Raw genomic sequence first — 22,782 nt, 5'->3', positions numbered from 1 at the left:
TAACATTCATAACGCTTCTTATTTTCTTTATTTCTCCAACATGCCAATATATAGAAGTCCGCTTTTTTGAGTATACACTCCCTCTAAGAGGTACTATAGACACACATCAAAAACTTCATTTGTATTTTGGTTTTCCATTCTGTGAAACATTAAGTTGTGATTTTGCGTTCAAATGTAACATCCATAACATGGGATTCATCCACTCTCCATCCAAGGACCAAAACAAACAAGTCAGCTAAATATCCCCTCCAACACATCATTTAGTAAGTCTATTGACCAAACTGATAAACAAAAAAATAGCACCTGAGAAAATAAGCATCTCTCTCTGAGTGGTTGGGGAAATGGAGCCCCACCCTGCTTACCACACTGAGAACAAAAACAAACTCCCTCCAAGGAGTCTGGGCAAATACAAGTCACACGCTCCAACCAACACAGGCAAACAACAACAATGTCAGAAGATCTACTGGGAGACTGGGCTATCAAACAACAGCAGCTCTCACACAAACAAGGTTGTGTGTGTGTGTGTGTGTGTGATAGAGAGAAGCAGAGCGAGAGGAAGAGAGGCATGGAAAGAACAAGGCAACAGTAAACATGTCGTCCCCCACAAATGATGCAGCTTATAGAAAAGGTGTTTCTCATGAGGATATGCATAAACAGTGTAAAAAGCATTATGAAACACCTGCAAGTTCCATGATACAGACTGACTAGGTGAATCCAGGTGAAAGCTATGATCCCTTATTGATGTCACTTGTTAAATCCACTTCGAATCAGTGTAGAAGAAGGGCAGGAGACAGGTTGGATTTTTAAGCCTTGAGACAATTGAGACATGGATTGTGTATGTGTGCCATTCAGAGGGTGGATGGGCAGGACAAAACATTTAAGTGCCTTTGAACAGGGTATGTTAGTAGGATCCAGGCGCACAAGAGTGTCAAGAACTGCAACGCTGCTGGGTTTTTATGCTCAGTTTCACGTGTTTATCAAGAATGGTCCACCACCCAAAAGACATCCAGCCAACGTTTGATTTATTTTTACTTAAATAAAAGGTTAACTAGGCAAGTCAGTTAAGAACAAATTCTTATTTACAATGAGGGCCTACCCCGGTCAGGTAAGCCAGTTGAAAACAAGATCTCATTTACAACTGCGACCTGGCCAAGATAAAGCAAAGCAGTGCGACAACAGCAACAGAGTTACACATGGGATAAACAAACGTACAGTCAATAACGAAAGAAAAATCTGTATACAGTGTGTGCAAATTAAGTAAGGAGGCAAGGCAATGAATAGGCCATAGCGGCAAAGTAATTACAATTTAGCAATTAACACTGGAGTGATAGATGTGCAGATGAGGATGTGCAAGTAGAAATACTGGTGTGCAAAAGAGCAGAAAAACAAAAACAAATATGGGATGAGGTAGGTAGTTGGTTGGATTGGCTATTTACAGATGGGCTGTGCAGAGCTGCAGCGATCGGTAAGCTGCTCTGACAGCTGATGCTTAATGTTAGTGAGGGAGATATATATCTCCAACTTCAGTGATTTTTGCAATTCGTTCCAGTCATTGGCAGCAGAGAACTGGAAGGAAAGGCGCCCAAACAAGGTGTTGGCTTTGGGGATGACCAGTGAAATATACCTGCTGGAGCGCGTGCTATGGGTGGGTGTTGCTATGGTGACCAGTGAGCTGAGATAAGGCGGAGCTTTACCTAGCAAAGACTTATAGATGCCCTGGAGCCAGTGGGTTTGGCGACAAATATGTAGCGAGGACCAGCCAACGAGAGCATACAGGTCGCAGTGGTGGGTAGTATATGGGGCTTTGGTGACAAAACGGATGGCACTGTGATAGACTATATCCAATTTGCTGGGTAGAGTGTTGAAGGCTAGTTTGTAAATTACATATCCGAAGTCAAGGATCGGTAGGATAGTCAGTTTTACGAGGGTGTGTTTGGAAGCATGAGTGAGGCTTTGTTGCTAAATAGGAAGCCGATTCTAGATTACATTTTGGATTGGAGATGCTTGATATAAGTCTAGAAGGAGAGTTCACAGTCTTGCCAGACACCTAGGTATTTATAGTTGTCCACATATTCTAAATCAGAAACGTCCAGATTAGTGATGCTAGTCGGACGGGCGGGTGCGGGCAGCGATCGTTTGAAGAGCATGCATTTAGTTTTTCTAGCATATGCATTGAAGCTCGTTTGGAGGTTTGTTAACACAGTGTCCAAAGAAGAGCCAGATGTATACAGAATGGTATCAGCTGTGTAGAGATGGATCAAATAATCACCAGCAGCAAGAGCAACAACATTGATTATATACAGAGAAAAGAGTCGGCCCGAGAATTTAGCCCTTTGGCACCCCCATAGAGACTGCCAGAGGTCCGGACAACAGGCTCTCCGATTTGACACACTGAACTCAATCTTAGAAGTAGTTAGTGAACCAGGCGAGGCAGTCATTAGATAAACTAAGGCTGTTGAGTCTGCCGATAAGAATGCAGTGATTGACAGAGTCAAAAGCTTTGGCCAGGTCGATGAAGACGGCTGCACAGTACTGTCTTTTATCAATGGCAGTTATGATATTGTTTAGGACCTTGAGTGTGGCTGAGGTGCACCCGTGACCAGCTAGGAAACCGGATTGCATAGAGGAGAAGGTACGGTGCGATTCAAGATGGTTGGTGATCTGTTTGTTCACTTGGCTTTCGAAGACTTTAGAAAGGCAGGGCAGGATGGACATAAGTCTGTATCAGTTTGTGTCTAGAGTGTCTCCCCCTTTGAAGAGGGGGGTGGCCGTGTCCGCTTTCCAATCTTTAAGAATCTCAGACGATACGAAAGAGGTTGAACAGACTAGTAATAGGGGTTGCAACAATGGCAGAGGAGGTGTTAAGCATATCCCAGTTTAGGTCACCTAACAGTAAGAACTCTGATGATAGATGGGGGGTGATCAATTCAAATATGGTGTCCAGGGCACAACTGGGGGCAGAGGGGGGTCTATAACAAGCGGCAACAGTGAGGGACTTATTTCTGGAGAGATGGATTTTTTAAAGTAGAGGCTCGAACTGTTTGGGCATAGACCTGGATAGTATGACAGAACTCTGCAGGATAACTCTGCCCCCTTTAGCAGTTATATCTTGACGGAAAATTTTGTAATTGGGGATGGAAATTTCAGAATTTTCGGTGGCCATCCTAAGCCAGGATTCAGACACGGCTAGGATATCAGGGTTGGTGGAGTATGCTAAAACAGTGAATAAAGCAAACTTAGGGAGGAGGCTTCTGATGTTAACATGTATGAACCCAAGGCTTTTACGGTTACAAAAGTCAATAAATGAGAGCGCCTGGAGACACGCAGGGCCTGGTTTAACCTCTACATCACCAGAGAAACAGAGGAGGAGTAGGATGAGGGTACAGCTAAAGGCTCTAAGAACTGGTCGTCTAGTGCGTTGGGAACAAAGAATAAAAGGAGCAGATTTCTGGGCGTGGTAGGATAGATTCAGGGCATAATGTACAGACAAGGGTATGGTAGGGTGTGAGCACTGTGGAGATAAACCTAGGCATTGAGTGACAATGAGAGAATATTGCATCTCTGGCGCCTCCAGAGATGCAACCTAACACTAACGAGTACGATCACATATTTGTGATCATTGTTGAGTGGTCCCTGCAGCGTACCATCACAAATATGTCATTGGAATGGAAGCAAAATAATGTATGATGCAACAAAACACGACTAAACAGCATTATTGTCTGAAAAGCATCTAAACAATGTTTTTGTACTGATGGGAAATAAGTCTTCACAACTTTATTCCTCAATTTCACCTTTTATTGTAAAAGATAAATGCAAACATCATCCAAGCATCACACAGAACACATCCACAGCCAAACTCACTCCAAAAACCAGTCTATATAACTTGTTGCACTGACAAAAAAACTAAACATAAGCTAGCAACCTAACAGCTAGACTTTTTTACTATGTACCACATCTCTGGTGAGCACAAGCGAAAAATGCAATATTGTTTAGAAAAGAGATGCGTATCAGCCTACCTAACAGCAGCTAAATTCTTTGATGGCAGTCATGTTTGTTTATGTTTGACAAGCGAAAACTCCCAGATCATCACCTCAAATACAAGCCTAATGCATAGCCTAACAGTAGCACGAAAGCTAAACAGGGTGGCCCAATTTGGGTGAAACCATTTAGGGGGGTTTGTGGGGTTCATTTCATTTGAGGGGGATTTCAAGTTCATGTGGGGAAGGTATCGTTGGGAGATATGCCGCAGGAAATATTACTATGATGGGCGATTTATCAATAAATGGGGGGGGGGGGGGGGGCCAAACCCCTGGAACGTCTGTGCTGGCCACCCTGAGTAACGATAGTTACGAAAGTCAGTCGAGTAAACCATCCCTTCACCTCATATTTTTATAACATCTTTGGTCTGACAGACGTTTACATGACAACTAGAATGCATTGTATAATGTCAACAAACATGGCGCCACACATAGCTGGCATTTACACTACATGGCCAAAGGTATGTGGACACCTCAAATGAGTGGATTTGGCTATTTCAGCCACAGCCGTTCCTGACAAGTGTATAAAATTGAGCACACAGCCATGTAATCTCCTTAGACAAACATTGGCAGTAGAATAGCCCGTACTGAAGAGCTCAGTGACTTTCAACGTGGCAGCGTGATAGGATGCCACCTTTCCAACAAGTCAGTTGGTGACATTTCTGCCCTGGTCAACTGCAAATGCTGTTATTGTGACGTGGAAACATCTAGGTGCAACAAAGGCTCAGCCGCAAAGTGGTTAGCCAGACAAGCTCACGGAACAGGACCGACGAGTGCTGAAGTTCGTAGCGCGTAAAAACAATTCTGTCCTCAGTTGCAACACTCACTACCAAGTTCCAAACTGCCTCTGGAAGCAACGTCAACACAATAACTGTTTGTCGGGAGCCGCACAAAAGCCTAAGATCACCAAGCATTGGCTGGAGTGGTATAAAGCTCGCCACCATTGGACTCTGGAACAGTGGAAACACTTTCTCTGGAGTGATGAATCGCGATTCACCATCTGAACGTCCGACAGATGAATCTGCATAGTTCCATCTGTAAAGTTTGACGGAGGAGGAATAACGGTCTGGGGTTTATTTTCATGGTTCGGGCTTGGACCCTTACTTACAGTGAAGGGAAATCTTAATGCTACAGCATACAAGAACATTCTAGATGTTTGAGGCTTTGATACCAAATGTTGTGGCAACAGTTTGAGGAAGGCCCTTTCTTATTTCAGCATGACAATGCCCACGAACACAAAGCAAGGTCTATACAGAAATGGTTTGTGGAGATCAGTGAGGAAGAACTTGACTGGCCTACACAGATCCCTGACCTCAACCCCATCGAAAACCTTTAGGATGAATTGGAACGCTGACTGCAAGCCAGGCCTTGTCGCCCAACATCAGAGCCTGACCTCACTAATTATCTTGTGGCTGAATGGAAGCAAGTCCCAGCAGCAATGTTCCAGCATCTAGTGGAAAGCCTTCGCAGAAGAGTGGAAGCTGTTATAGCAGCAAGGGGGGGGGACCAACTCCATATTAATGCCCATGATTTTCGAATGAGATGTTCGATGAATAAGTGTCCCAATACTAAGCCAAGTAGTGTTGCTTAGCATTAACTCATCGTAATCAGTACAACCATCCAAAAACGTGAATAAAACAGTAAATACATTATGCTCCATACATACAGTAGAAACGACAATATACAGAAACTATAATGACAACGTAATAAGGCACTTACTTTGATAGGAACACACACACACGCCCAAAGTTTTTATTAGCAAGGAAAACAAAAATGATGTGGGCGTCAGCCGGAAAATGTGCCAGCAGGAAAAAGTTTGTGCAGGTTCTGTTCTGAACGGAGATGTGCAAATGTCTGTATTCTTGATCTGGGGAAACACTAGGGAAGTGCTTGGGCTCTCGTTGTAGACGGCTCAGTAAAGCCTCAAACATAAATTGTCTGCAACAGTGAAATGGGCTACTGCTATGTGAATTAATGAGGAGGTGGAACACACCTCAATTCAAACTGCTGTTATTAAATAAAACTTGTTATACAATCATTTGAAATTGACAAGTTGAATGAGCCTTTAGATAATTTGCAGGCAGCATGCCTTGTTTTGAGGGGAGTGCAGGTTAACTGTCCTGTAGCATAACTATCACACTTTGGAACAGTGAGTGCATTCTGACATCAGCCACATAAACATTTTAAAAAGTCACGCTGGGGCGACCGTTAGAGATATTTGGAATTCACACGTGAAAAGGTTAAGGTGCTCTTAATGTTTTGTACAATCAGTGTATGTACAAATATGTCATGACTGTAGCTCAAACGGGACATATGCTTGTTCAAAGTTTGGTGTCTGAGATATCACGTGACAAACACATTTCAGTTGATTACTATAGCGCCCCTTTGGGGCAATCAGTGTCATTTTGTAAATGCCAGAACTCTATGGTAAGATGCATCATTCACCCAAGTTCCTTCAAAATTGAGCCAGTGGTGTCTGAAATATTGCGTGTGACTAACATACTGACGGAGACAGATCCATAGTGGCTCCTCAATTTCAACACACCCCTTGCACAGTCTTCACATTTTTCTAGCCTAAAATGTAATCTAAAAAGTAATTAAATAAGATTTTGTTCCTATTGATCTACACGGCCTACTCCTCATTTTCAAAGTGAAGGCAATACAACAACAACACAAATCTAAATTACTAAGAAATACAAAATGAGAATGTATTGATTGCATATGTTTTCACACCTCTGAGATAATACTTGGTGGAAGCACCTTGGGCAGCCATTACAGCTGTGGATCATTTTGAATAATATTCTACCAACCTTGCACAACTGTTAATTAAGGAAACTTACAGTAAGCTCCAAAAGTGTTGGGACAGTGACACATGTTTTGTTGTTTTGGCTCTGTACTCCAGCACTTTGGATTTGATCTGACACATGTTTTTATTCATATCGGGTGAACCATTTAGAAACTATAGCCCTTTTTTTTTTTTTTTTACATAGTTCCCCGATTTTAGGGGACCAAAAGTATTGGGACAAATTCACTTATATGTCTATTAATCTTTTACTGCAGTGGGCTAAATTAGGGTCACACAGAGTGTTTCTTGGCAGTCTAAAACAAATCTACTTTAAAAACAGAAGTATACACCTCACACACATGGTTATGGGCTTAAAAAAAGACACCTGTACCATGTCAGAGAGTTTAAATGTATTGAATTTTGAGTTTGCATCCCAATATTACACTTTATATACATCACAGACGACTGAAATATAACAACACAATGTCATAGAAACACCAGATTTCTCAACAAATCTTTTCAAATAATGTTTGTTAATTATATATATTTTTTTATATAACATTCCACCCATGAGGCCACTAGGTCATTTGACTGCAGGAAAGGGCTAGAGTAGTCAAAAGTTTAGTATATGGTCCCATATTCCTAGCACGCAATGATTACATTAAGCTTGTGACTCTACAAACTTGTTGGATGCATTTGCACAAATATCATCCCCCAAAGACATGCTAACCTCTCACCATTACAATAGTTAGCATTTTCGGGAGCTTACGATATTTGTGCGTCTGTAATTTTGACAAAAATAATGGACATACTTGCTGTATGTTGCCCTAAGAGAGTTGTGCAAAGTAGAATATTATTCACAGCTGTAATGGCTGCCAAAGGTGCTTCCACTAAGTTTTAACTCTGGAGTGTTAAGACATATGTAATCAAGACACTTTCATTGTTTTATTGTGTATTAATTTTGAGTTTCTTTTTTTTTAATACTTTCTTTCACTTAAATGTGAAGGCAGCAAAATGTGAAGACACTGTTAAGGGTGTGTAGACTTTCACTAGGCACTGTAATTCCCCCATTTTCAGGTCATCTGAGTCATTGAGGTAAGCCAAGTCACCATCAGCATTTATTCATCTACTATGTTGTGAGGACAAACCACATCAGTAATGATTTCATTTAGGTAAAGCCTTTCCTTTCAATATGCAATATCATATGCTTCAACTCAATATTCAAGGGACTCTGAAAATAGAAGTCATGAATCTAGGTTAACACAGCCATTATCTACAAAAGGTACTGTGTCCTCATGAGAGACTCTAAATCCTCAAGGCCTTCCACAATCACCAGCCTTGAGCACCACGCTTATATTTCAGCCTACTATAATAAGCCTAGTGAAGAGTGAGCTGTAAACCATCCATACAGTTATTCTTTGGATAACTCTTCTCAAGGAGGGAGAACTTCTATTTGAACCATTTAATCAAACTAGTAGCCTAGATGTTGACTTGTCTGTCAATCAAATCCATTTTGGTGTAACACCTGTCACTTTCCATGATTTGCTTACCCTCTCAGACTGTCAAATATACGACTAATAATGAGTAATAATACACAACTAATAATTTACATTTTTACAGTACTTCCCAAATAGTCCACCCAGGTACATTGTACCACTTAAGGATGTAGGACAAATAATGATCCTGTTCTACCCTCTTCTACTGGTACCTTAAATGAGGCAGAGTAGTTGTAACAGTAACTTTAGACTTTCATCTATGTTCTGTGCTCATCAGAGTAGTTGATCCTCTCCCAGAGAGCAGTACATCTGAGAATTACAGCTCCCCTATTACCACCCAGCTGATACATACATATCAAATAAACAAGCAACAACCACTCAATTAAGAGCAGCCTTTTTAAAAATCATGGTTCTAAAACATGTATGTACTAACATCTAATACAGAAGAAGACTAGAGCAAAAGGGGACATTCAACTTCAAAGTTAAGTTACATCAGTTTTATTTACTTAGAATATTTCAATTGGCATCATTTCGCTAAATCATTCAAAACATGCTCCAATAAGTTAATATGCACCTCTGATTTAAAAATATGTTTTAATCGTGAACATAGGCCAGGGAAATGTGGGAATAGTGTTGTTCCATCTCAAAGTAGTAGTTCAAATGAAACGGATCATTTTCTTGAAAGGAGAGAGTGAGAGCGGAAAGGAACAACATTGTTTAATTCAAAGGCAGAGAGAAAGAGTGCATTAACAACCTGTCAACAAAATTTGCATTGCTGCTCTCCCCTGTCTCTCCTCTAGCCCACAGTGCTGCCGGCTCAGATCTGAGTACTGTGATGGCTTATCACATCGTGAGCGGCAGGGCTAAGCTGGAGCGATGCGCCCAAGAACATGATCAAAGCACAGCAACTTTCCGCCCAGCCCTGATGATGGAAGAGCAGGCCCTGCCATGTTATGTTTCTTGTCAGGGTTGGGCTGCCAACTGAGAACACACCAAAGACGCCAAGGCTGGGACTGGCTGGCTGACTCCCTTAGCAGTGCTCTGCTCCCTTGGCCTTAATGCACATGTTGTGAAATAATATAGCTGATTTAAACTAGTGTTGCTGGTGTTCTAAAGGAGGCATTACTGCTTATGTTTAGGTGTTTGGTGCTAATTCTCATTGTCGAGCACAGGCAGATCCCAGATTAGTGGAAGCATCAGTACGATGAGAAGGACTGTGGTCCAATAGGCAAATACCTTAAGGTCATGCATACGAGGCAAAAATTACATTTTTGCATGTACTTTTCAATTTAGATGTATTTATTATTATTATTTGGGGGGGAATTTTGGTCCATTAATATTAGTATTTTCAAAAGGTCAAAATAAAAATGTTAGACAGTTTGAGAAAATGTATATTTTCATTATTTTATCATACTACCATCATCAAAATGTCATGAATTGTAACCACTTTCAAATTGACATACATCCATAACTTCAAAGTTTACCACATTGAATCACACAATTTAAAAGAACATTTCATAGAGAATGTTACAAACTGAACTATATGTAGTAACTTAATCCGGTCATGGGGTACTTTAACAAAAATGAATGAAAAATATTTAGGCAAACTTCATCCAGTGTCCAGCAAAATGGACTCCCGTGATATGCAAATATGAGCATATTTTATGATATCACAAAATGTGCATAATTTAATACAATATTTCAGAGGGGGGAAAGTATTATATTTGTGTACACATTCAACTGGTACAAATTGATTGTGATATGATTAAGGGGAATATAACAAACATATTAGGGTGTGGTGCCTGGACCTTAAAGGAAAAATCCACCCAAAACCACTCATTCCTATCATTTGCAATGTTACATAACACTAACATGTGAGAACAATATGTTTCATTTTGTCATTATAATAAGGTCGTTAGCAACACGTGTAAATCGTTGTGGAAATCTGTTGCAGCTCAAGTCAACTACAAAAATGGGCTGGCTGGCTAGCTAGCTAGGAAATGTAGCTACACACAATAATACCAAAGTAAATATAGGCATGTGAAGTAGCTAGTTAGCTATAAAATCTCCTAAACAATCAATTATCAATTTCGGAGTCTACAATCTCACCATGTTCAACTTGCAGATATACGTGCCTCACAGAGTGGAGTCTGACATTCGCAATGATCATGCAACGGCCCCACGCAACGTACTCTGGACTGAAGAGGCAAACAAATGGGATAAATATGTTAGACCCGCTGTTAAATTACACATTTCTCGTGGTAGGAATATGATCACTGGCTCATTTGAAAGAAGACAACGTGCTGTATTGAAATCTGACATGTATGATAGACATTTACACTAGAGGTCGACCGATTAATTGGAATGGCCAATTTTAATTAGGGCCAATTTCAAGTTCGGGAATCAGTATTTTTGGACACCAATTTTTTTACACCTTTTATTTAACCTTTTTAACTAGGCAAGTCAGTTAAGAACACATTCTTATTTTCAATGACGGCCTAGGAACGGTGGGTTAACTGCCTTGTTCAGGGGCAGAACGACAGATTTTTTACCTTGTCAGCTCAGGGATTCAATCTTGCAACCTTACAGTTAACTAGTCCAACGCTCTAACCACCTGCTTTACATTGCACTCCACGAGGAGCCTGCCTGTTACGTGAATGCAGTAAGAAGCCACAGTAAGTTGCTAGCTAGCATTAAAAACTTATCTTATAAAAATACAAAAAAAATCTATCATAATCACTAGATAAACTAGTAATATCATCAACCATGTGTAGTTATCTAGCGTGTCCTGCGTTGCATATAATCGATGCGGTGCGTAATCGCGAAAAAGGACTGTCGTTGATCCAATGTGTACCTAACCATAAATGCCTTTCTTAAAATCAATACACAAGTATATATTTTTAAAACTGTATATTTAGTTAATATTGCCTGCTAACATGACTCATTGCGAACTGTGTGACCTGGCTCGTTGCGAACTGTGTGAAGACTATTTCTTCCTAACAAAGACAGCCAACTTCGCCAAACTGGGGATGATTTAACAAAAGCGCATTTGTGAAAAAAGCTATCTCGTTGCACGACTGTACCTAACCATAAACATAAATGCCTTTCTTAAAATCAATACACAGAAGTATATATTTAACCTGCATATTTAGCTAAAAGAAATCCAGGTTAGCAGGCAATATTAACCAGGTGAAATTGTGTCACTTCTCTTGCGTTCATTACACGCAGAGTCAGTGTATATGCAACAGTTTGGGCTGCCTAATTTGCCAGAATATAATTTTACGTAATTATGACATAACATTGAAGGTTGTGCAATGTAACAGGAATATTTAGATTTATGGATGCCACCCGTTAGATAAAATACGGAACGGTTCCGTATTTCACTGAAAGAATAAGCGTCTTGTTTTCGAGATAATAGTTTCTGGATTCGACCATATTAATGACCCAAGGCTCATATTTCTGTGTGTTATTATGTTTGTGTGTTATTATGTTAACTAAGTCTATGATTTAATAGAGCAGTCTAACTGAGCGATGGTAGGCACCACCAGGCTCGTAAGAATTCATTCAAACAGCACTTTTGTGTTTGACAGCAGTTCTTCGCAATGCTTCAAGCATTGAGCTGTTTGACTTCAAGCCTATCAACTCCCGAGATTAGGCTGGTGTAATCGATGTGAAATGGCTAGCTAGTTAGCGGGGTGCACGCTAATTTCAAACGTCACTCGCTCTGAGACTTGGAGTGGTTGTTCCCCTTGCTCTGCATAGGTAACGCTGCGTCGGGGGTGGCTGTTGTCGTTGTGTTCCTGGTTCGAGCCCGGGTAGGAGCAAGGAGAGGGATGGGAAGCTATACTGTTACACTGGCAATACTAAAATGCCTATAAGAACATCCAATAGTCAAACGTATATGAAATACAAATCGTATAGAGAAATAGACCTATAATTCCTATGATAACTACAACCTAAAACTTCTTACCTGGGAATATTGAAGACTCATGTTAAAAGGAACCACCAGGTTTCATATGCTCTCATGTTCTGAGCAAGGAACTGAAACGTTAGCTTTTTTACATGGCACATATTGCACTTTTACTTTCTTCTCCAACACTTTGGTTTTGCATTATTTAAACCAAATTGAACATGTTTCATTATTTGAGGCTAAATAGATTTTGATGTATTATATGAAGTTAAAATAAGTGTTCATTCAGTATTGTTGTAATTGTCATTATTACAAACACTTTTTAAAAATATGTTTTTATTTATATATAAAAAAATATTATTTTTTTTAATCGGCCAATTAATCAGTATCGGCTTTTTTTGAGTCCTCCAATAAATCGGTATCGGCGTTGAAAAATCATAAATCGGTCGACCTCTAATTTACACAATCTAAAAGTCAGATTCCTATTAACTTCCAATGTAGTGAGAGTGGCTTTATTGCAATGCTACATCAGAACTGCATAATTTCTGCCTGCTTGAAAAACAATAGCTCAGATACACATGAAAACGTGAAATGACCCAGGGATTCGATAGGACATCCCTCAAAGATGCACAAAAACAATATTACATTCAAATTGGGTGAATCTTTACTTTAAAGGCAAGAGACCTCGTACACAAATGTAGAAACGCACACATAGGCCAGCTGAGAGAAACAGGTGTAGAGGTCTCGCAAGGGAAGCTGAACACAGATTGTAGCATATGGCTGGGCCTCTGATGTCTGCTTAAAACTGTTTGCTGCGTACCTGTGAAACACCCAAAAGGGACTGTGGGTAACTCTAAGCTATGCTGGACATATTCTACTAGGGAAATTCTGCCAAGAAATACAGAATTTAAGTAAATAGTGCAGTATTCTAAATAATTGTCAGGAAAAAAAATGTGCTTGTGCAGCCAAGGTAATAATAGGAGTACAGTGATTCAGAAAGTATTCAGACCCCTTGACTTTTTCCACATATTGTTACGTTACAACCTTATTCTAAAATTGATTACAATTGTTTTTCCCCTCATCAATATACACACACACACACACACACACACACACACACACACACACACACACAATACCCCATAATGACAAAGCAAATGTATATTTAAAAAAATATGAAATATTACATTTACATAAGTATTAAGACCCTTTACTCATTACTTTGTTGAAGCACCTTTGGCAGCAATTTCAGCCTTGAGTCTTCTTGGGTATGAGGCTACAAGCTTGGCACTCATGTATTTCAGGAGTTACTCCCATTCTCTACAGATCCTCTCAAGCTGTAGGTGTAACAGTTTAGCTTCCGTCCCTCTCCTCACCCCTACCTGGGCTCAAACCAGGGATCCTCTGCACACATCGACAACAGCCACCCTCGAAGCATCGTTACCCATCACTCCACAAAAGCCACGGCCCTTGCAGAGCAAGGGGAACAACTACTTCAAGGTCTCAGAGCGGGTGATGTCACCGATTGAAACGCTGTTAGCGTGCACCCCGCTAACTAGCTAGCCATTTCACATCGGTTACATAAGGAGGAAACCAGGCACCATCCCTATGTGACACTTGGCATTCAGGCCAAAGAGTTTAATCTTGGTTTCATCAGACCAGAGAATCCTGTTTCTCATGGTCTGAGAGTCCTTTAGGTGCCTTTTGGCAAACTCCAAGCGGCCTGTCGTGCATTTTACTGAGGAGTGGCTTCCGTCTGGCCACTCTACCATAAAGGCCTGAATGGTGGAGTGCTAATGAGATGGTTGTCCTTCTGGAAGGTTCTCCAATCTCCATAGAGGAACTCTGGAGCTCTGTCAGAGTGACCATCAGGTTCTAGGACACCTCCCTGACCAAGGCCTTGGTGGTTCAAACTTCTTCCATTTAAGAATAATGGAGGCCACTGTGTTCTTGGGGACCTTCAATGCTGCAGACATTTTTTGGTAACCTTCCCCAGATCTGTGAAGACACAATCTTGTCTCGGGGCTCTACGGACAATTCCTTCGACCTCGTGGCTTGGTTTTTGCTCTGACACGCACTGTCAACTGTGGTACTATATATAGACAGGTGTGTGCCTTTCCAAATAATGTCCATTCAATTGAATTTAGCACAGGTGGACTCCAATCAAGTTGCAGAAACATTTCAAGGATGATCAATGGAAACAGACTGCACCCAAGCTCAATATCGAGTCTCATTGTAAAGGGTCTATATATATATATTTAAAAAAATACAGTGGGGCAAAAAAGCATTTAGTCAGCCACCAATTGTGCAAGTCCTCCCACTTAAAAAATGCTAGGCCTGTAATAAATACTTATTTCCACCATAATTTGCAAATAAATTCATTTAAAAAAATTCTACAATGTGATTTTCAGATTTTTTTTTCTTTCTAAATTTGTCTGTCATAGTTGAAGTGTACCTATGATAAAAATTACAGGCCTCATCTTTTTAAGTGGGAGAACGTGCACAATTGGTGGCTGACTAAATACTTTTTTGCCCTACTGTGTGTGTATGTGTATGTGTATGTGTATGTGTATGTGTATGTGTATGTGTATGTGTATGTGTATATATATATATATATATATATATATATATATATATCACACACACACACACTTGCTAAAACATTTGCTAAAATGTCTAAAAAACAGTTTTCACTTTGTCATTATGGGGTATTGTGTGTGTGTGTGTGTGTATATTGATGCGTAAAAACATTATTTCATCCATTTTAAAACAAGGCTGTAACGTAACAAAATGTGGAAATGGGTCTGAATACTTTCCAAATGCACTGTATATCGACCTTGAAAAACAGAGACGAAGGCCATAAGTATTGAGTCACTGAGGAGAGCAGAAAAAGGGACTAAGGCCACCCCTCAACAGGGACACCAGGCATAGGAAAACCTTTGCCAACCTGTAGGAGTGTCTGTAGTCTTATTCCCAGCCAAGAAGGTGCTGTTCAATACAGTGATTCCACTGCATGCATATGTGACGTGAAATAGTTGACATCGGCTATATGTGCATATCACGACATGTGACCACTTCAACCTACTTGTGACACACAGGCGAGTAGTATAGTGAAACAGAAAATTACTGAAATATCTAGATCAATACTCCACAACAGTCTGATCATAGCAGGCATCCTTTGGTGTTTTCAAATGTCACATTCATAGAAAGTCTCACCACTAGGAACAGTGTTGTGTGGGATCCCTCCCTTTACCCATGCGGATCCTGCCCGTGGAACCCTGGGTCAGGGAGAAAGGTCAGGCATAGTCACTACGCTCTACACTCATGCAAAGTTTTCACATCTAATGCAAACCAACAGTACTACAGAGAGTGTAGTTTGCAGCCGTAGACACATTGAAATGGCACAATTGTCTACTGCCCTTTCATTATTACTCTTCCATTCTAGTATATAAGTGAACTGATTTTACCTCCTTTCAATGGATTATTGATGATAAGCAGGTAAAACTAAAGTAATTAGGTCTCAGGTGGGCATCCACCAAAACAACAGAACCTGTATGATGTACAGTATAACATGAAATATACATAAATACTAAATTGTAGACAAACAACTGGCAACGGGTAACAAAATAGGCACTAATGATTTCCCAAAAAATCATTGCACTGAAAAAAAGGTGTGAAAATAATCAAATGTTCATTAGAAAATTGTATTAAAAAAATGTACTAACTTTTTATCATGCAACAATAATTATTTCATTATGTATAGTTAATTGATAGAAATTGCACACTTCCTTTCTTCCCCCTGTTGCCAGTGACATTATGTCACCCTCCCTTTTTTATGGACAGATGACAGAGGAAGACAGTAATTAATGGTTGAATTTGTTAATGGCCGTCCTGAGCGTGTGCAGTCTCCATGGAAACAGAGGAGCTGCTCGGATCTCACCTGAAGCCGTCCACTCCCTGACCAATGGCCTGGCAGCCTGGCATGGAGAGCACAGTGTGCCAGGGGCACGGCGCAGAGAGACAACAGCTGCCTGGGCACCCCACAGGGAGTGGGACAACACTAACCTTTACCCTGCAAATATTGTCCTGCTTTGCTTTGTTACCCATTCCATTAGAACAGAATAGCTCACTAATAAACACTGTAGGTATACTAGTCACACTTGTGCTGCTTACAATCCTACTATTCATTCCCTCATCCTTTCCTGTCCATGTACGACCAATTTTTTATGTAAACTTGCGTGAGTCACATGACAAACTCATGATGTGAATGTTCCAACAGTGAGGTGATGATATTGAAATACACAAGTTGCATAGGGAAAGTTATCCAAAAGTGGTACCACTTCACATTACAGTAACTCTGTATAAAACAATAATGACAGGGCAAATCCCCTAATACCAGCCCTAATCTGGAAACTCTATGTAGTGTGAATGCTCATTCCCACCAAAATAACTGTTCTTATCTTTGAGCTGCTAGCGAGGGCAGTCAGTTTACAGGCCTTCCGTACCCAGCACTGGGTATTTCAGCGTGTGTTCACAAAATACTGAGCAGTCAGATGAAAGAGCAAGCCCGCCCACTCTGGGATGGGAGTCCTCCTCAGACTGAATACATGAGTGACTGATTACTTTCTCACCAATTTAGCCTCAATTCTCATTATACACAGAGGACTCAAAACACACGCCTGTGTATGTACTAAAAAGGCCAAACTGAAAATCAGGACTTTAAGAAAATAACACAGAAGCACATTACGGATTGGACAGGAATTCAAGGAGGCTAAGTAATAAAACTGCATATGACTACCCTGTCTTGATTTTAATACTTTTTTCAGACTGTGAATTTTTTCAGTTGCAATAGAGGGCAGGGAAAGCACTGTAGTTTCATCTGACATATAGCAGTCTGAGAGGACACTGTTAGTGTGTTCCTGTCAGACAGAAGAAGAAAGGCTGGGGCTCTCTGGACACTGGCTGTATACAACACCAGAGCTGGAAAGTATCAAAGAAAGTTCACCCTGTGCTTTTTAAACCTGGGTCAGCATTTGCGAAGGTCCATTTCTGCATAAGTGAGCACACAAACCCCAGTGCTTGTTCAAATAGTCTGCAGCTCTCTCTCAGGCAGCTCATGACAACAGCCCAGCAGCAGCATTGTTTGATCTTCAATGTTTTCCTTAATCTGGGTTGTCAAGGTTCGCTTGTTCAAGGCTGTTTACTTTACTTCTCCTACAAAAAGTGTTTTTTCCCCTCAGACAATGACTAATCCAAAGAGCAAGAAAGAGGGAGCTCTGCCAACGATAGATGTTAAAGCTGCGGTTGCCTTTTATTTTTTGATGGTTTTAGCTCCAATAGCGCACCAGCTGCAGGTTTGGTTTGTGCCCTTATTGTGAGGAAAATGTAGATCTAACTGCTTTGTGCTTGTTATGTTCCCTCCTATTTTAGGGAAACAATCATGGTCTATATATACGAAATGATTAAAATATGATATACACCCTGTGTGCAAGTTACAGTGTGTTATTTTATTTGCAATAATGGTGATTTAATATAGTTCAAGAAGTAAATAATAGAACAGAAAATAAATAGAATAACTGAACACACTTGCCATTATAAAGTGCAACCAAAATATGTTTAAATTAATCTGTTAGTGCAACACTTAGCACTACCTTGTAAAAAACTCGAACACTACCGTTTGATATAGTCTTTGCTGTACAGCACCACTACAATAACAAACGTGTCATTTATCAAAGTTCATTGCTCTTACTTTCAACGTGGAATATATTCTTGCACAAAAATAGGAATATAATCTACTACAACCCAATCAAAAAAAGTTATGTAAAACTTTCATCCTCCAACAGGTAAGCACTAACAACTCAAAGTGGGATGGTAATTGTAGCAAATAAGAAAAGTCAACCAAAGACGTCCCCTGTATATAGAAATGCTTAAAGTATAAAAAGAGTATTCAATACCATTGCAGTGCACTATACCACAATAATGTTATTACACTGTAGGAGTGGTATTGTCTATGCAAGTGCTACAGTGACTATCAAATCGTGGTATACATTAGGTTATGTCAACGTACATAACTGAACTATCAAAAACGGTGCTTCCTACTGTAACCATAAGAAATTATAATGTGTCAAAATCTATGAAATTACGGAATTTGAATCGTCAGAGTCACAGCTATACAGTGAGTCTGGTCTGTCCTGCAGTTTGTGGAAGGTAGCACGTGGGGAAAAGTCCCTGATCCCTGATTTTGGTCCAAAGAAATCACGGCACTCAAACTTCCTCTCTACATTCAAAAAGCTCATGTTGAGTTAAAATGTAAACACTTAGTTGACCAAGAGCATGGTTTCACAAAGTATAACTTGCACTTCTTACATACTCTTGAGATTGTTAAACATAAAATTCACCCGGGGTCACAAACATGAGAAAATAAAGAGAGCAACTACCGAACAAACTTCTAGAAAAGTAGAAGATGCGGTATCTCGTCTTCGAATACTATCATTGAGCATTTCAAAAGGTATACGCTGCTTACAGCGATACAACAAGACATCGAGCAGTATTTCAGCCCTCGTGTAATATTATTGGTATTGTTTATTTGTTTATTTCGCCATAGAAACAATACAAAAAAACAGTCGCAAACAAAGACAAACTCCATGTGAGCGAGCTGAAATAGTAGAGGCAATGAGTAACGAGAGAACATTATAATATGATCAACTTACCGGAATCGACAAAGGTAGGTGGACGCAGTAGACAATTCTGTGCTAGAGATAATGAACTGTACACGCGATCTTGTGTACCAAGAAAGCATGCAACAACCACACTGTAAATACTAACAATATTACTCCGCTTGGGGGGACTAACTTTAACTACGAGAAGATATCTCTGCTGCATTCACGGAGAGCGCCGTTACAGGGAGAATAATCTAGAGTTTCACAACACCTTCTGTCTCAAATAGGAGAGCGAGCTCCTTCTAATGTTAATACAATTTAATGCGCTATAAAAGAAAACGGAATCGCGGATTTGGATGTTGTTATTTTCTGATGTTCCGAGTCCGTGACGTCATATCCACCTGCTGGGTAAACAATATTCATTGCAGATCTTCACAGAATTTGAACAGAACTGAAGTCACATTCCTTGCCAGTTACACAGAAACCAAGTCCAATAATGCAATTTTGCTGGGAGATTATGGATTATCTTTAGCAGAAAGGGTCGACACCAGCGGATTGTCATAAAGTAAAAATGTCTAGTTGTAAACTATCTCATTACTATTGAGGCAGAAAAAGCTTTCTTTTCTTTTTTCTGCGCTTTGTCCAATGAAAGGAGGGAGATCGAGGGGTGAAAGTTCGACCGAGGGACAAACTTTAATGAATGCAAGGAAACGTTCAAGTGTCCTATGTCTCGGCCTCAACTTTGTTGGAAACTATTTTGTAGTGGCAGACGTCTTCCCCTATATTATAAAGTGCATTATTAGTTACTTCCTCAAAATAACTGGTATAAGCCTATGAAAACGGACTTTTCCCTGTTCCAGCCCTCTTTACTGTCACTGAAGGTGTTCAGACATTATGGCAGTAATTAAGTCTGTCATTTGCCCCCTACAGAAAATAATTATCACAGGTCGGTCCAATAGTCCAGTTAACACTCGTTGAAAAGCAACATTAATTTAACCTCAAGAGAAAATATTTGAAGTCTCTGTGTCCTTGATCAAGGTCTGAAAAGCACTGTTCATTTCTTTACAAATGACAGTAAATGTATCATGGCTGCATCTAAAATGCCCAGCATGGCTGATGGGTTTTCTTGGAAAGTCTGTTTCTTTGGTATAGAGCGCCACCCTCTGACAGCAGTTGAAGCCAGTACCATCTCATTGCTCCTATGATAAAACAATAAACACGGACTATTAATGAAAGTGATAATTACTTTAATAATCAAATTTATAAATTGTAACAGTCACACAATTACTCCATCATATATAAATTATGAAACATTTAGACATGCCTTCAACCTGTACAGCTCTCTGCAGCTGAAAATGAAAAGACCTACATTAAGGCTAAAATCAAATGATAGTTGAATAATCCTGAAAAAACACAAAGCCATAGAGTAAAGAGAACTGATGACATATTAGAGGCTCATTGTTAGCACGGTTGAAGATATCCAGTGATGGTGGATGGTGGGGGCCACTGTTCCATATTCTCCTCGTAAAGAAGTTGAGGAGAAACAAGCAGCCCCAAGGCGTGGGAGAGAGACATCAATCACGGTATGGCCCTTAGCTTGACCAGACCACGGTGTTGTGTTTAATGGTCCTCTGCTCTGCTCTCACACAGCCACAGAAACATGCAGGTGTGGGATTTGTGTTTAGTCCAGGTGAAGTCCAAACCACGCAGTCAGTCACAAGGTGTTAAATTAGATAGAAAATGTTGTCAATTCAATCAAACGTGCAGCCGATCCAGACAATGCAGAAAACATACAACAAAAGACAATATTAGTTGTAACAAATGTACAGTACTTTACACTCAAAACACAAACAAAAGGAATACAGAGAAGAATATCTATGGATACCCCTAAACACCGGGGAATAGGAAATGATCTACATTAACTATTCCAACATAGGACATTCAAAATAAAATGACATAACTTGAAATAAATATTTTGCACTGAAAATAAACATGTATTGTTCCTGAAAACAAAACCTGCCTGATTAATCAGACAATGTTTGAAATGAAATTAATCAAGTCTTTAAATTGATTATAAGATGCACTCTCCTGGAACAAGAAGTATGTATATATATATATATATATATATATATATATATATATATATATATATATATATATATATATATATTTATTTATTTATTTTGCATAGTTTTCCACACTTTGAGCATGTCCACAGTTTGATGTACATTATAGGACAGTAATTTATACATTTATAGTAACAATGGCACCCCTCTCTCTTTGCAACATCAAAGCAGTAATCACACAATGCACACAACAAATATCATTCTCTAGGCAAACTACTAATTGGTGAAAATGTATTCTAAATGTTTATCCATAATAAAGACAATACAACACATAATTACAAAGTCAGCCAGCCAATAGTCAGCTAAACGTATCTGTATATTGGGCATATTAAGCTCAACAGTGTCTAACACACAAGTGTCTTGTCTGAATTGTTTTGACATATTGTTGGTTTGATGTTACCAATGTGCTGTGGATTAGGCCTTGACTTGATAGAGTGCTGCTTCAAAACAAATGAATTGAGGATTACTATCAGTTATGTAACACCCTCTCCAAATGCACTCATGCACACAACAAAGTAATTAGCTTTCTGTTAATTAGGTAATTAAGCAAATGAAAAGAATCTACTCTCGATTTCCAAAGGGTTGGCTTTCATATGTTCTCCCCTGCTGCTGAGGGCATTAAGAGCAACAGAGGAACACTAGATGACTACCATTCTACATGGAATGAAAGGAAGCCACTTCTGGACAGGGTTCACAGATAATGACTTCTGAGGACATTTCACCCATCTGTGTCTACTCTATTTGTCAGCAAGGGACACAAAGCCTGGAAATAGACATGCATCTACATTTCACAACAAGCATCCTATGGGGATAATATTCATGTTCTACTTGTTCTTTACTGCTAAGGTTGATCAAACAATTGATTGATGTGGGTAGACGAAGGAAAAATTACATTATTTAGCAAAAAGTAAGCTCTGTTGTTGTAGTGTGCTTTTCTGTTTATCTTAGAAGTGATAATACCGTGTGGAGTATCAGTAGAACTAATAGTGTCTTACAGCAAAAATGCCAGAAAAGAGTCATGACAAAAAGTTACCAGTAGGTGGAGATAATGGGACCAAGACCAAAGCATCAGAATTAGGGTTTCAAAGATACCAGTCAAAGTTACAAGAACATTCTGTAATTTTGATAATTAACAGGTAATTTATGGAAATCTATGGTAACTCTGGTAATTTGATACTTGAATAACCAGAAAAAAATATATTAATGTATATTATTCATTTTTTTTACATCTGTGTCCATATTGTCCATGAGTTTCTTCTAGTACAATGGTTCCCAAACGTTTTATACTTCCGTACCCCTTCAAACATTCAACCTCTAGCTGTGTACCCCCCTCTAGCACCAAGGTCAGCGCACTTTCTAATGTTGTTTTTTGCCATCATTGTAAGCCTGCCACACACACACACTGTACGATACATTTATTAAACATGAGAATGAGTGTGAGTTGTCGTCACAACCTGGCTCGTGGGAAGTGACAAAGAGCTCTTATAGGACCAGGGCACAAATCATTTTGCTCTTTATTTAGCCATCTTACATATAAAACTGTATTTGTTCATCGAAAACTGTGAATAACTCACCACAGGTTAATGAGCAGGGTGTGCTGAAAGGATGCACATAACTCTGCAATGTTGGGTTATATTGGAGAGAGTCTGTCTTAAATCATTTTCCACAGTCTGTGCCTGTATTTAGTTTTCATGCTTGTGAGGGCCGAGAATCCACTCTCACATAGGTACGTGGTTACAAAGGGCATCAGTGTCTTAACAGTGCGATTT

General features: G+C 39.7%; 1 protein-coding gene across 11 annotated transcripts in view; it reads right to left on the bottom strand.

The window, feature by feature from the left end:
- The window catches only part of LOC109890932 (forkhead box protein P1-B-like), a 208,078-nt gene extending 188,686 nt beyond the window's left edge, over window positions 1-19,392 (bottom strand). The window contains exon 1 of one of the 11 annotated variants that reach the window (XM_031824902.1): window positions 18,939-19,392. The gene's annotated coding sequence lies outside the window, so the exon portion shown is untranslated. The remainder of the gene's footprint in view (window positions 1-18,938) is intronic. The other 10 variants (XM_031824900.1, XM_031824899.1, XM_031824895.1 and 7 more) reach the window with 10 other exon arrangements.
- Between the last annotated feature and the right edge of the window lie 3,390 nt (window positions 19,393-22,782).

The sequence above is a fragment of the Oncorhynchus kisutch genome, linkage group LG5 (assembly GCF_002021735.2).
Source record: "Oncorhynchus kisutch isolate 150728-3 linkage group LG5, Okis_V2, whole genome shotgun sequence".
Classification (NCBI taxonomy): domain Eukaryota; kingdom Metazoa; phylum Chordata; class Actinopteri; order Salmoniformes; family Salmonidae; genus Oncorhynchus; species Oncorhynchus kisutch.
This window is presented reverse-complemented; position numbering and strand designations above follow the sequence as displayed.